The sequence below is a fragment of the Kogia breviceps genome, chromosome 18 (assembly GCF_026419965.1).
Source record: "Kogia breviceps isolate mKogBre1 chromosome 18, mKogBre1 haplotype 1, whole genome shotgun sequence".
In the NCBI taxonomy this organism is placed as follows: Eukaryota; Metazoa; Chordata; class Mammalia; order Artiodactyla; family Physeteridae; genus Kogia; species Kogia breviceps.
Window position 1 is genome coordinate 6,651,996 of NC_081327.1, and position 11,176 is coordinate 6,663,171.

Genomic DNA, 11,176 nt, shown 5'->3' on the forward strand with positions numbered 1-11,176 from the left:
GGTCACGTGAGCGCCCCGCTGAGCGTGCGTCATCTCACGTGATCGCCCCGCAAAATGGCCGCCGCGAGCCGCTGCCCCGCAGGGCTACCCGGACACGGGACCGCACCTGCCTCACCTGCTCCGGGAAGGCTCGGCCCCTATCACGTGACTGCCCGATCAGCACTTCCCCTTAGGAACTGGTCGTGGCGCCGTTCCACCAGGCACGCATTCAATCGCAGCTATAACTTTTATTCATTTATTCATTCCTGCAACATTTTCAAAAGTTTCGGGTGGGACTTGAGCCCTTGCCAGGACAGAAGGAACATCAGAGGCCAAAGGTAGCATTCTTTGAGGCAGGACGTTCCAGATGACAAAAGTCTATGAATGTTTATATGTGTTTCTGTGAAAATAAAAGGAATCTGAAGTTCAAAAATTGATAGATTGGTGATAGATTGGCAGGGTGCGGACAGAGGGGCTCCTGGGGTGTCCGAAATGTGCTATATATTTATCTGGGTGGTGATTACTTGGGCGTACACATATTTAAAAAGTCACTGAGTTGTACACACAAGACGTGCAGTTTACTGTATGGAAATGATTATATCTCCCTTTCAAAAGAAAACAGTAAGAAGAAAAAATAACTGAGATTAGAAAAATAGGCTGGGGTCAGATGATGAACGGTTTGGGCATATAAGTGAAGGGAATCTATGTCCCAAGGGTGGCTGGGAGCCATGGCAATTGAAGATTATAGGTGTCTTAATCCATCAGCCTGACAACACCAGGAATATAGTCTGACAAATTAAAGTTTATTGACCCATTGAGATAATGGAGACCACACAACAGAGAAATCATGGGGCATCTTGACAACGGAAAAGGTAGAGTTATTATAGGATTTGGAGGAAGAGTGGAGTTTAGGTGATGACTCTATGTTGGGCTCAAAGCCAAGCAGTGTGTGGACTGCAAAAGGAACCAGGGTCCCGTATCCTTGCAAACTACAATATGAATGTAGATGTGTAGTGTTGGGTCCAGAAACACTTTACTCTGCACCTGGGTTGGAAATTGAGGCTGCTACTATGTATCAAATGACTTGGGTCCTACAGGCAAGGGTGGGATGTTTCATTTTCACTGATAGAATTTCCAACAGTGTGAGTAAGAAAGCATGTCCTTGGGAAATAGTGTTTCATATTAACTTTGAAGCTGACTTTATTTGTGTCTGTTATTCTAGCCCAATGAATTAGCCCTCCCTCCATCCCAGTTACAGAGAAGGAAGACAGGGCTTTTAATGCAGCCACAGACCTCTAAACAGTACAGCTGTTGAGTAGAGGGGAAAAATCTTTTGAGATAGTTCTGAAGTCAGTATTGTTTACAATAATAAAGATACTATATCAGAACTATGAAGCCCACCTCCAAGATGGGCCCCAGTGATTCTCACCTCCAGGTATTCAGGCCCCTGTGTAGTCTCCTCCCACATTGAATAGGGCTGACAGTGTGACTAATAGGGTACTGTGGAAACGGCAGAGTGTAACTTCCAAGGTTAGGTCATAAAAGTCACCGCAGCTTCTGCCAGACTTTCTCTAGGATCACTCACTTTAGAGGAAGCAGTTGCCACGTTGTGAGGACACCCAAGCAATCATCCGCTGGAGAAACACACGTGTTGAGGAACCAAGTCCTCCAGCCCCAGTCAAGCCTTCAGGTGACAGCTGTCCCCACCAACATCCTGACTGCAACCTCGTGAGAGATCCTAAGCCAGAACCCCACAGCTCAGGCACTCATTGATTTCCAACCCTCAGAAATTGTGTGAGACAATAAACGTTTATGGTTGCTTTAAACTGCTAAGTTTGGGGGCAATTTGTTACACAGCAATAGATAACTAATACATCTAGGATAATTATGGCCTATTTATAGATGCAGAAACCAGAGCCCAGAGAAGGAGATGGATTTGCCAGAATTGTACAGTTCTTGTGGGTGCTGTTAGGTCTCCAGCTTGACCCGTGTCACTTGGACAGGGCTTTCGTACTCAGCCCCACTCATAGGCCCCAGCCTCCTGTCCCTCCCCTCCATCCCATCTTCCATATGAACCTAGATGGGTTTTTCTATATCCAGAGCTGGCCCTGGTCCTCACCTGCTCACAGCCCTCCCATGGCACACTGGTAATAGTAAGTCTCTCTTACACATTATTATAAGACATGAATCTAGTACAATCTGTTATTTATTGTATATCCAAAGGGATAAGAGAGAAAATGATGTTTTAAGACTTTTTTTGGCGCAGGGGGCATGCCGCATGACTTGTGGGATCGTAGTTCCGAGACCAGGGATGGAACCCGTGCCCCCTGCAGTGGAAGCGCAGTCTTAACACCTGGACCACCAGGGAAGTAACTTAAGACTCTTCTAACAAAGGAATATACAGTTTATCGGTGTTTTAAAGTTACCGGTGTATATTACAAGATGGATATAATGGGGAGGGATCTGGGGGTGGCTTACTTGGGTCCTCTGCTTTGCATTCTCTCACAAGGCTATAAAAAAAGTGTCAGCTGAGGTTCTGGTCTCATCCAATGACTCATCTGGGGAAGGATCCATTTCCAAGCACCCGTAAATGATTGTTGGGAAGACCCGGTCACATGAGAGATGCTGGACTGAGGGCCAGCATCTTGGTTCCTTGTTGGCTGGAACTCCTTTCTTTGCCATGGGACCTCTTCATAGTGCAGCTCACAACATGGCAGCAAGCTTAATCAAAGTGAGCAGGCAAGACTGAAGTCATAGTCTATTATCACCTAGTCTCGGAAGGGACATCCCATCACTTTTGCCATGAGCGGCAGGTCACTAGGTCCCGCACAGTCACAGGAGAGGGGATTATATGAGGACACGAATACCAGGAGGTGGAGGTCATTGAGAGCCATTTTAGAAACCGATTACCCCAGAGAAAACTCTAATTCGAAAAGACACACGCACCCCTATGCTCATAGCAGCACTATTTACAATAGCTAAGACATGGAAGCAACCTAAATGTCCATCGATAGATGAATGGATGAAGAAGATGTGGTCTATATACACAATGGAATATTAGTCATAAAAAAGAATAAAATAATGCCATTTGCAGCAACATGGATGGAGCTAGAGATGATCATATTAAGTGAAGTAAGTCAGACAGTGAAAGACAAATATCATATGATATCATTTATATGTGGAACATAAACCAATGATACAAATGAACTTATTTACAAACAGAAATACACTCACAGACACAGAAAACAAACTTATGGTTACCAGAGGGGATAGTGCAGGGGTTGGGGGAAGAGAGAATTTAGGAGTTTTGGGTTAACAGATATATGCTACTACATATAAAATAGATAAACAACAGGAACCTACTGTAAAGCACAGGGAACTGTATTCAATATCTTGTAATAACCTATAATGGAAAAGAATATGAAAAAGAATACATATATTCAATATATATATAACTGAATTACTTTGCTATACACTTGAAAGTAACATGACATTGTAAATTAACTATACTTCAATGAAAGAAAGAAAGAAAGGAAGGAAGAAAGGAAGGAAGGAAGGAAGAAAGAAAGAAAGAAAGGAAGAAAGAAAGAAAGAGAAAGAAAGAAAGAAAGAAAGAAACTGACTACCACTCCAGGAAAGGAAGAACCCTTTGCACATAGAGGAAGGACAGCAAGGCTTCCCTGGTGGCGCAGTGGTTGAGAGTCCGCCTGCCGATGCAGGGGACGCGGGTTCGTGCCCCGGTCCGGGAAGATCCCACGTGCCGCGGAGCGGCTGGGCCCGTGAGCCATGGCCGCTGCGCCTGCACGTCTGGAGCCTGTGCTCCGCAACGGGAGAGGCCACAGCAGTGAGAGGCCCGCATATCACAAAAATAAAAAAAATAAAATAAAATAGAGGAAGGACAGCAAAGGAGAGGGCTAACATGTTGGAGCCTCAAGCCTTTCCATGTAGTTTCTTTGTGTGGGATAGCTTGAGCTTCCTTATCGCTTGGTGGCTTCAGCGCAGCCGAACTAGTTGCCTGATGGCTGAAGGTTTCAAGAGTCTTTCAGCTAACAAAGAAATTGCACTGCCTTCCCTGATTGGACCTCAAAAATCATGCAGCATCACTTCTGCCATGCTGCAACAGCTACATATCAGTCATGAGACCGCTCCACTTCAGGGGAAGGGGAACTCGACTCTACTTCTTAATGGGGGAAGTGAGTGGGGACAGGAGATACCTTTGGAAAATATAAGGTCGCACACCAATTCAGCTGCTTTAGCAAAGACCATTATAACAATGACCTGCAACTAAGAAGCCCACTTGCCCCAGCGAAGACCCAGCACAGCCTAAATAAATAAATAAATATTTTTTTTAAAAAACCGCCCCCTTCCAAAGATGTCCACTTACTAGTCACCAGAACCTGTGGATATGTGACCTTACATGGTAAAATGGTCTTAACTGAAGATGCGATTAAGTTAAGGATCTTGAGATGGGGAGATGATCCTGGATTATCTGGTGGGCTCAATATAAATACAAATGTCCTGATGAGAGGGAGTGAGAAAGGTCAGAATCAGAGAAGGAGATGTGACAAGGAAACAGAGTAAGGGAGAGTTTTTTTTTTTTTTTAGATTAATTAATTATTTGGCTGCGTTGGGTCTTCATTGCTGCACGCGGGGTTTCTCTAGTTGCGGCGGGGCTACTCTTCATTGCGGGCTTCTTATTGCGGTGGCTTCTCTTGTTGCGGAGCATGAGCTCTAGGTGCGCGGGCTTCAGTAGTTGTGGCACGCGGGCTCAGTGGTTGTGGCACGCGGGCTCAGTGGTTGTGGCTTGTGGGCTCTAGAGCACAGGCCCAGTAGTTGTGGTGCATGGGTTTAGTTGCCCCACGGCACGTGGGATCTTCCTGGACCAGGGCTTGAACCCGTGTCCCCTGCATCGGCAGGCTGATTCTTAACCACTGCGCCACCAGGGAAGTCCCAGGGAGAGGTGTTTTTTTTTGTTTGTGTTTTGTTTTTTGCGGTAAGCGGGCCTCTCACCGCTGTGGCCTCTCCCGCCGCGGAGCACAGGCTCCGGACCCGCAGGCTCAGCAGCCATGGCTCACGGGCCCAGCCGCTCCGCGGCATGTGGGATCCTCCCGGGCCGGGGCACGAACCCGTGTCCCCTGCATCGGCCCGCGGATTCCCAACCACTGCGCCACCAGGGAAGCCCCAGGGAGAGATTTTAAAACGCTACTCTGCTGGCTTTGATGATGGAGGAAGGGGCCAGGAGCCAAGGAATGCAGGCAGCCTGTAGAAGCTGGAAAAAGCAAGGAAAGAGATTCTCCCCTAGAAGCTCCAGAAGGAATGCAGGCCTGCAGACACCTTGATATTAACCAAACAAGACTATTTTATACTTCTGACCTCCAGAGCTGTAAGATAATACATTTGTGTTTTAAGCCATTAAGTTTATGATACCTCAGTTGTGGCAGCAATTGGAAACTAATACACAGCTCCAACCGTCTCAATCCTGGATGATATATGTCATAATGGTGGAAACGCTAGTATAGAGGCCAGGGTGGGGGGTACTCCTAGACCAGCCTGAGGACCAGGGAAGCTTGGGCAGATGAGGTCATGATTAAACTGCAGTTTGAAAGATTCTGATGAAGGTTTTCCAGGTAGAGAAGGAGACATGGCCTTCCAGACAGAAGAAACAACCCATGCAGGAAAAAACTGGATCCAGTTAGAACTGAGAGCTTGGAACCCAGGGTAGAAGGTGGGGAACACATGAAAGATCAATCTAGAGAGAATAACTGGGCCATTTGTGAAGGGTCAAAGAGCTCACCCTGAAGGTGATGGAGTGTGAAGGAGGGGGGAAAAGAGATGATGACCCGGGTCATATTCAAGTGTTAGAAAAATACCTGTGACATTAAAGGTCACACAGAAACTCAACCATGCAAGGAATGGGTGAACAGTGTGCTAGGAAGAGAGCATAGCATTTATTCATTAACTCATTTGTTCATCAGAATTTTTGAGCACAGATGCAGTACCCCAAAAAATAAAAAATAAAACCCCCCCAAACCAAAAAACAGAACAAAACAAACAAACAAAACATTGCACGATACTTCAGAGAGTGGAATTTGGATCCAGCCTGCCGGGGTTGCAATCCGAGCTGTGCCACTTACTAGTCGTGAGACCTCAGGCAAGTGTCTTGGCTTCTCCTAAATGCCTCATCTGTAAAAATGTGGGTGATCATAGATGTTACCTCTCAGGGCTTTTGTGAGGATGAAATGAATTTTATTTATAATATATAATGTGTTTGAGATAGCACCTGCTACATTCTAAATGCTATGAGGCTGTTAGCTACTATGTATTCATATGTACCAGTTTGCCTGCTGCTATAAGAAATTACCCACCGTCAGTGGTAATAGTACTGCTTATACTATGAGAGTTCTGGTGGCTGCCCAGAGCTCTGGCCATGAAAGAGGTGAGGAGATAGATGATGGAGAGTTTAGATTGTTGCAGCATGCAAAGCAGCCCTAGAAGACGGTAAAACAAACAGGCGTGGTCGTGTGCCAATAAAGCTTTATTGACAAATTGGGGGGTGGGGCAGCCAGACTTAGTCAGAGGGCTGTAACTTGCCCGCCCCTGGGTTAGAATCTACCAGAAACCAGAAGGACTCAGGAGGGTGAGAGGTCAACGTGCATGCCCCCTTTGAAAGGTAAGCTTCTTTTTCAGCGGTCTGCTGTTCTAACAAATGTTTCTGCTTTAATGTACACCCTCTGATTGAAATAATGACTGCAGATAATTAGATTCAGTGAAATTCCCCTTTCTCCCCAAACAAGTATTCTGAGACAGCTGATTTCGCCTCAGTTTTCCAGCTCCCATTTCAGAGACAGGGAGCCAGAACAGAAGTTACTCAGACATGTCAAAGAGATGTAGTTAAGTGGGGTTAGGGCGGTGTTCCAGTCATGTAAAATACCCTGGATCACACGCCAACAACAAATGATTTATTAAAAGCTACGAGATGGGGCTTCCCTGGTGGCGCAGTGGTTGAGAATCCGCCTGCCGTTGCAGGGGACACGGGTTCGTGCCCCGGTCCGGGAAGATCCCACGTGCCGCGGAGCGGCTGGGCCCGTGAGCCATGGCCGCTGAGCCTGCGCGTCTGGAGCCTGTGCTCCGCGACGGGAGAGGCCACAACAGTGAGAGGAGGCCCCCGTACCGCAAAAAAACAAAAAACAAACAAACAAAAAGCTACAAGATAAATACCAATAAAGTCTTCAAATAGAGAGACCCGTGACATGTGCACAGGAGGAGAGAAGAGAATCAGAAAGATTAATAGGGAAGGAGACAGGCTGCAACTACAGAAAACCTTCTCCACCTGTGGGGAGGATCCCAGGGAAGGCTTTCCCCGTCTGCAAACAGCCCTCGCAGCTACGGTAATAAAATACACTTCTAATAACAAAAAACAAACAAACAATTTTTTTTGAAGTATAGGTTTTTTGAGGTATATTTACAATTTTATGTTATTTTTAAATACACAGCAAAGTGATTAATATATATGTACATATATATATATTCGTTTCCATTATAGGTTATTACAAGATATTGAATATAGTTCCCTGGGCCACACAGTAGGTCCTTGTTGTTTATTTTGTATATAGTAGTGTGTATCTGTTAATCCCAAACTCCTGATTTATCCCTCTCCCCTGCCACTTTCCCCTTTGGTAGCCATAAGTTTGTTTTCTATGTCTGTGAATCTATTTCTGTTTTGTGAACAAGTTCATTTGTATCTTTTTTAGATTCCACATGTAAGTCATAAGCATATGGTATTTGTCTTTCTGTCTGACTTACTTCATTTAGTATGACAGTATCTAGGTGCATACATGTTGCTGCAAATGGCATTATTTCATTCTTTTTTGTGGCTGGGTAATATTACATTGTGTGTGTGTATTTTATATATGTATATATATAATATATATTATATATATCATATGTAATATATATTATATATAATATATAATATATATAATATATAATATATATAATATATATAATATATATTATATTATATATATATATAATATATATATACCACATCTTCTTTACCCATTCATCTGTTGATGGACATTTAGGTTGCTTCCATGTCTTGACTATTGCAAATAGTGCTGCAGTGTACATTGGGGTGCATGTATCTTTTTGAGTTATGGTTTTCTCTGGATATATGCCCAGAAGTGGGATTGATGGATCATATGGTAACTTTAAAAGAACCTCCATACTGTTCTCCATAGTGGCTGCACCAATTGACATTCCCACCAACAGTGTAGGAGGGTTCCCTTTTCTCCACACCCTCTCCAGCATTTATTATTTGTAGACTTTTTGATGATAGAGTGTTTTAATGAATGAAATGAATGAAGACTCAGGGAAGGAAGGTGGGAGGAACAGAGACCTGGAGAGAGGATAAAAACGGTATCAGTTTCCTGCAGCTGCTTTAACAAACTACCACAAACTTAGTGGCTTTAAACAACACAAACGTTCTCTTACAGCTCTGGACATGGGAAGTCCAAAATGGGTGTCACTGTGCTAACATCAAAGAGTCAGCAGGGCTGGTTCCTTCTGAAGACTCTGAGGGAATTTACTTCCCCGCCTTTTTCAGCATGAAGGGTCCACGCATATGTCTTGGCTCATGGCGCTGAGTCACTTTGACCACCTGTGGTCACATCTCCTTCTCTGTCTGTCACCCCCTTGCCCTCCTCTCATGCAGACCCTTGAGATGACACTGGGCCCACCCAGATAACCCAGGATCATGTCCCCATCTCAGGAGCCTTCACTTCATCACACCTGCAAAGTCCCTTTGGCCACAAAAGGTTCCGAGGATTAGGATGTGGCCACTTTTGAGAAGCCACTATTCTGTCCACCATGGAGACCCACAGAAGAGGGTTTAAAAATGCAGGTCTTATTATTTTCAGGTGTGGTGAGGCCAGCAAACCAGGAGACAATTGCTGTTGAAAAGATAGTTACTCATCGTGTCCAAGAGGAGGGCGCGTGCCATGCTACAGGGGGCCACATGAGGAAGCACCAGGGTTGGTCAGAAGACAGGGAATGAGGGGAAAATGTGGGCACGCGCTTTTATTGTGGTTTCTGTGGGAGGGAATGGGTAATTCAGGATAAGCAGGTTTAGGACTGGCAAGTCTGAATAATTTCAGCAGGCTCTGGGGTGTAGGGGTTGTCTGAGTTGTCTGGTACCTGGTCCTGGCGTGACTAGGGCAGGGAAATATTGCCCGGAACTGTGAAGACTGTAGAAGCTCCATAAAGGGGGTGGTTGGAGTCTGGGCTCCGGAGTGGTTGGTTGGCATAGGGAAGGTGCAGTCCCTAGCAGGTGAGTGGTTTACTGTCTCTAGCAAGTAGCTAACTCTGGGAGGGGCAGTCCCTCCAGTGTCTGCAAGACCCCAGAATTCAAAACATCAGAATCACGTGGTTACCGCACAGGGGGACAGAGACCCAGAATATGGGGTGAAGGCAGAGTTGGAATCCCCGGCACCCCATTTTTGTCTCTTCCCTTTGTGACTCCCAAATCCTCTCTCTGTCAGCTCCGAATCCTATCTACAGCACAAGCTGCAGCTCCTATGCAACAGAACATTCCAAAGAGACAGTAATCATTTTAAAACATTTGTGCACACAGGTCAAAAGGGAAGTCATTTTCAGATTAAACATGAAGGGCCAAAATAACTGTTGATTTAGGACTAGGACGAAAGGTCAGACAGGAGGCAGGTATGGGGGGGGGGGTGTTGCTCCAGGGCAGAGGTGACTCTGTTCTTGACCATGTATGCAGGGCACTCTGTTGTATAGGGCAATGATGTGAACCTCTCCCACTGCTCTTTTTGGAATTTGGCGTCTATTGGAGGAGACAGAGAGTAACCAAGTGGACACACTTCCAAATAAAGGATTACAAAATGTAAAAAGCATCCTGGGTGACTAGAATGGGTTTCCTTAGATATGGGAGTCAAGGACAGGCTCCCAGAGACATAAGTTGTATAGACATGTCCATTTAATAGCAATAACAGCTATTACTTGCTAACCTCAAATTTCAGCCCAGAAGCTATGTGACTCATGTGTATTATTATTTTCAGATCCTTCAAAGGATGCTGGAAAGCTGCTACCATTTTATGCCCATTTTCCAGACTGGGTCACTAAGGCCCAGCTCCCAGTTTTCCAAGAGAAGCAGAGAGGCTGTGGCTAATGTTTGCAAAGGTCATTGCTGTTGAGGTTCAGCAGGGGAGAAGGGTGGGCGTGGCATATGTACCTTCCCAGGAAACTTCCTTGGACATTCCAGGGTCTGGGAATATGTATTGTTAATGAGCCTCCCAGATAATTTTTTTATTGCTGGGGCCTCCTTCATATTTCTTCCTCTGTTTGGACACGAAACTAGACTGTCTCATGCCCAGTGACATGTTGGTAAACAGGCTCTGGGGGGGCGGGGAGGAAGCTCTGATTTGTAGCCTCTGCCAATTTCCATTGTCAGCTGTTAGTGCAGACAGGTGTGACATCCAGAGCAGCTGCAGCCACTTTGGGACAAGAGGAGTACAGCCCCCACACCTCCCACAGCAGGGTTAGGAGATGGGAGAAACTGGTTCCCTGAAGGCTTTGGAGTCACCCTACCTTGGGACTTCTTGTTTTGGGCAATAATACATTTTCCTTTATTGTTTAAGCCTAGGTTTGGGTTTTCTGTCCTTGTGGCTGAAGGGATCCTACTGAAGGTGCGTGTGTGTGCATGTGTGTAGGCAGTGGACCCATCAGGAGAGGACAAAGATGCCAGGACAGAGCCTCTAAGAAATGATGCTTGAATTGATTCTTAAAGAATGAGGAGGACTGGGCTTCCCTGGTGGCGCAGTGGTTGAGAGTCTGCCTCTGCTAGTGCAGGGGACACGGGTTCGAGCCCTGGTCTGGGAGGATCCCACATGCCGCGGAGCAACTGGGCCCATGAGCCACAATTACTGAGCCTGCGCATCTGGAGCCTGTGCTCCGCAACAAAGAGAGGCCGCGATAGTGAGAGGCCCCCGCTTGCTGCAACTAGAGAAAGCCCTCGCACTAAAAAGAAGACCCAACACAGCAAAAATAAATAAATTAATAAACTCCTACCCCCAACATCTTAAAAAAAAAAAAAAAAAAAGAATGAGGAGGACTTGGCAGGTGAGGCATGGATGAAGTTTCAGAAGGAAAAGGATTTACAAAGAAACAGACGCATGGA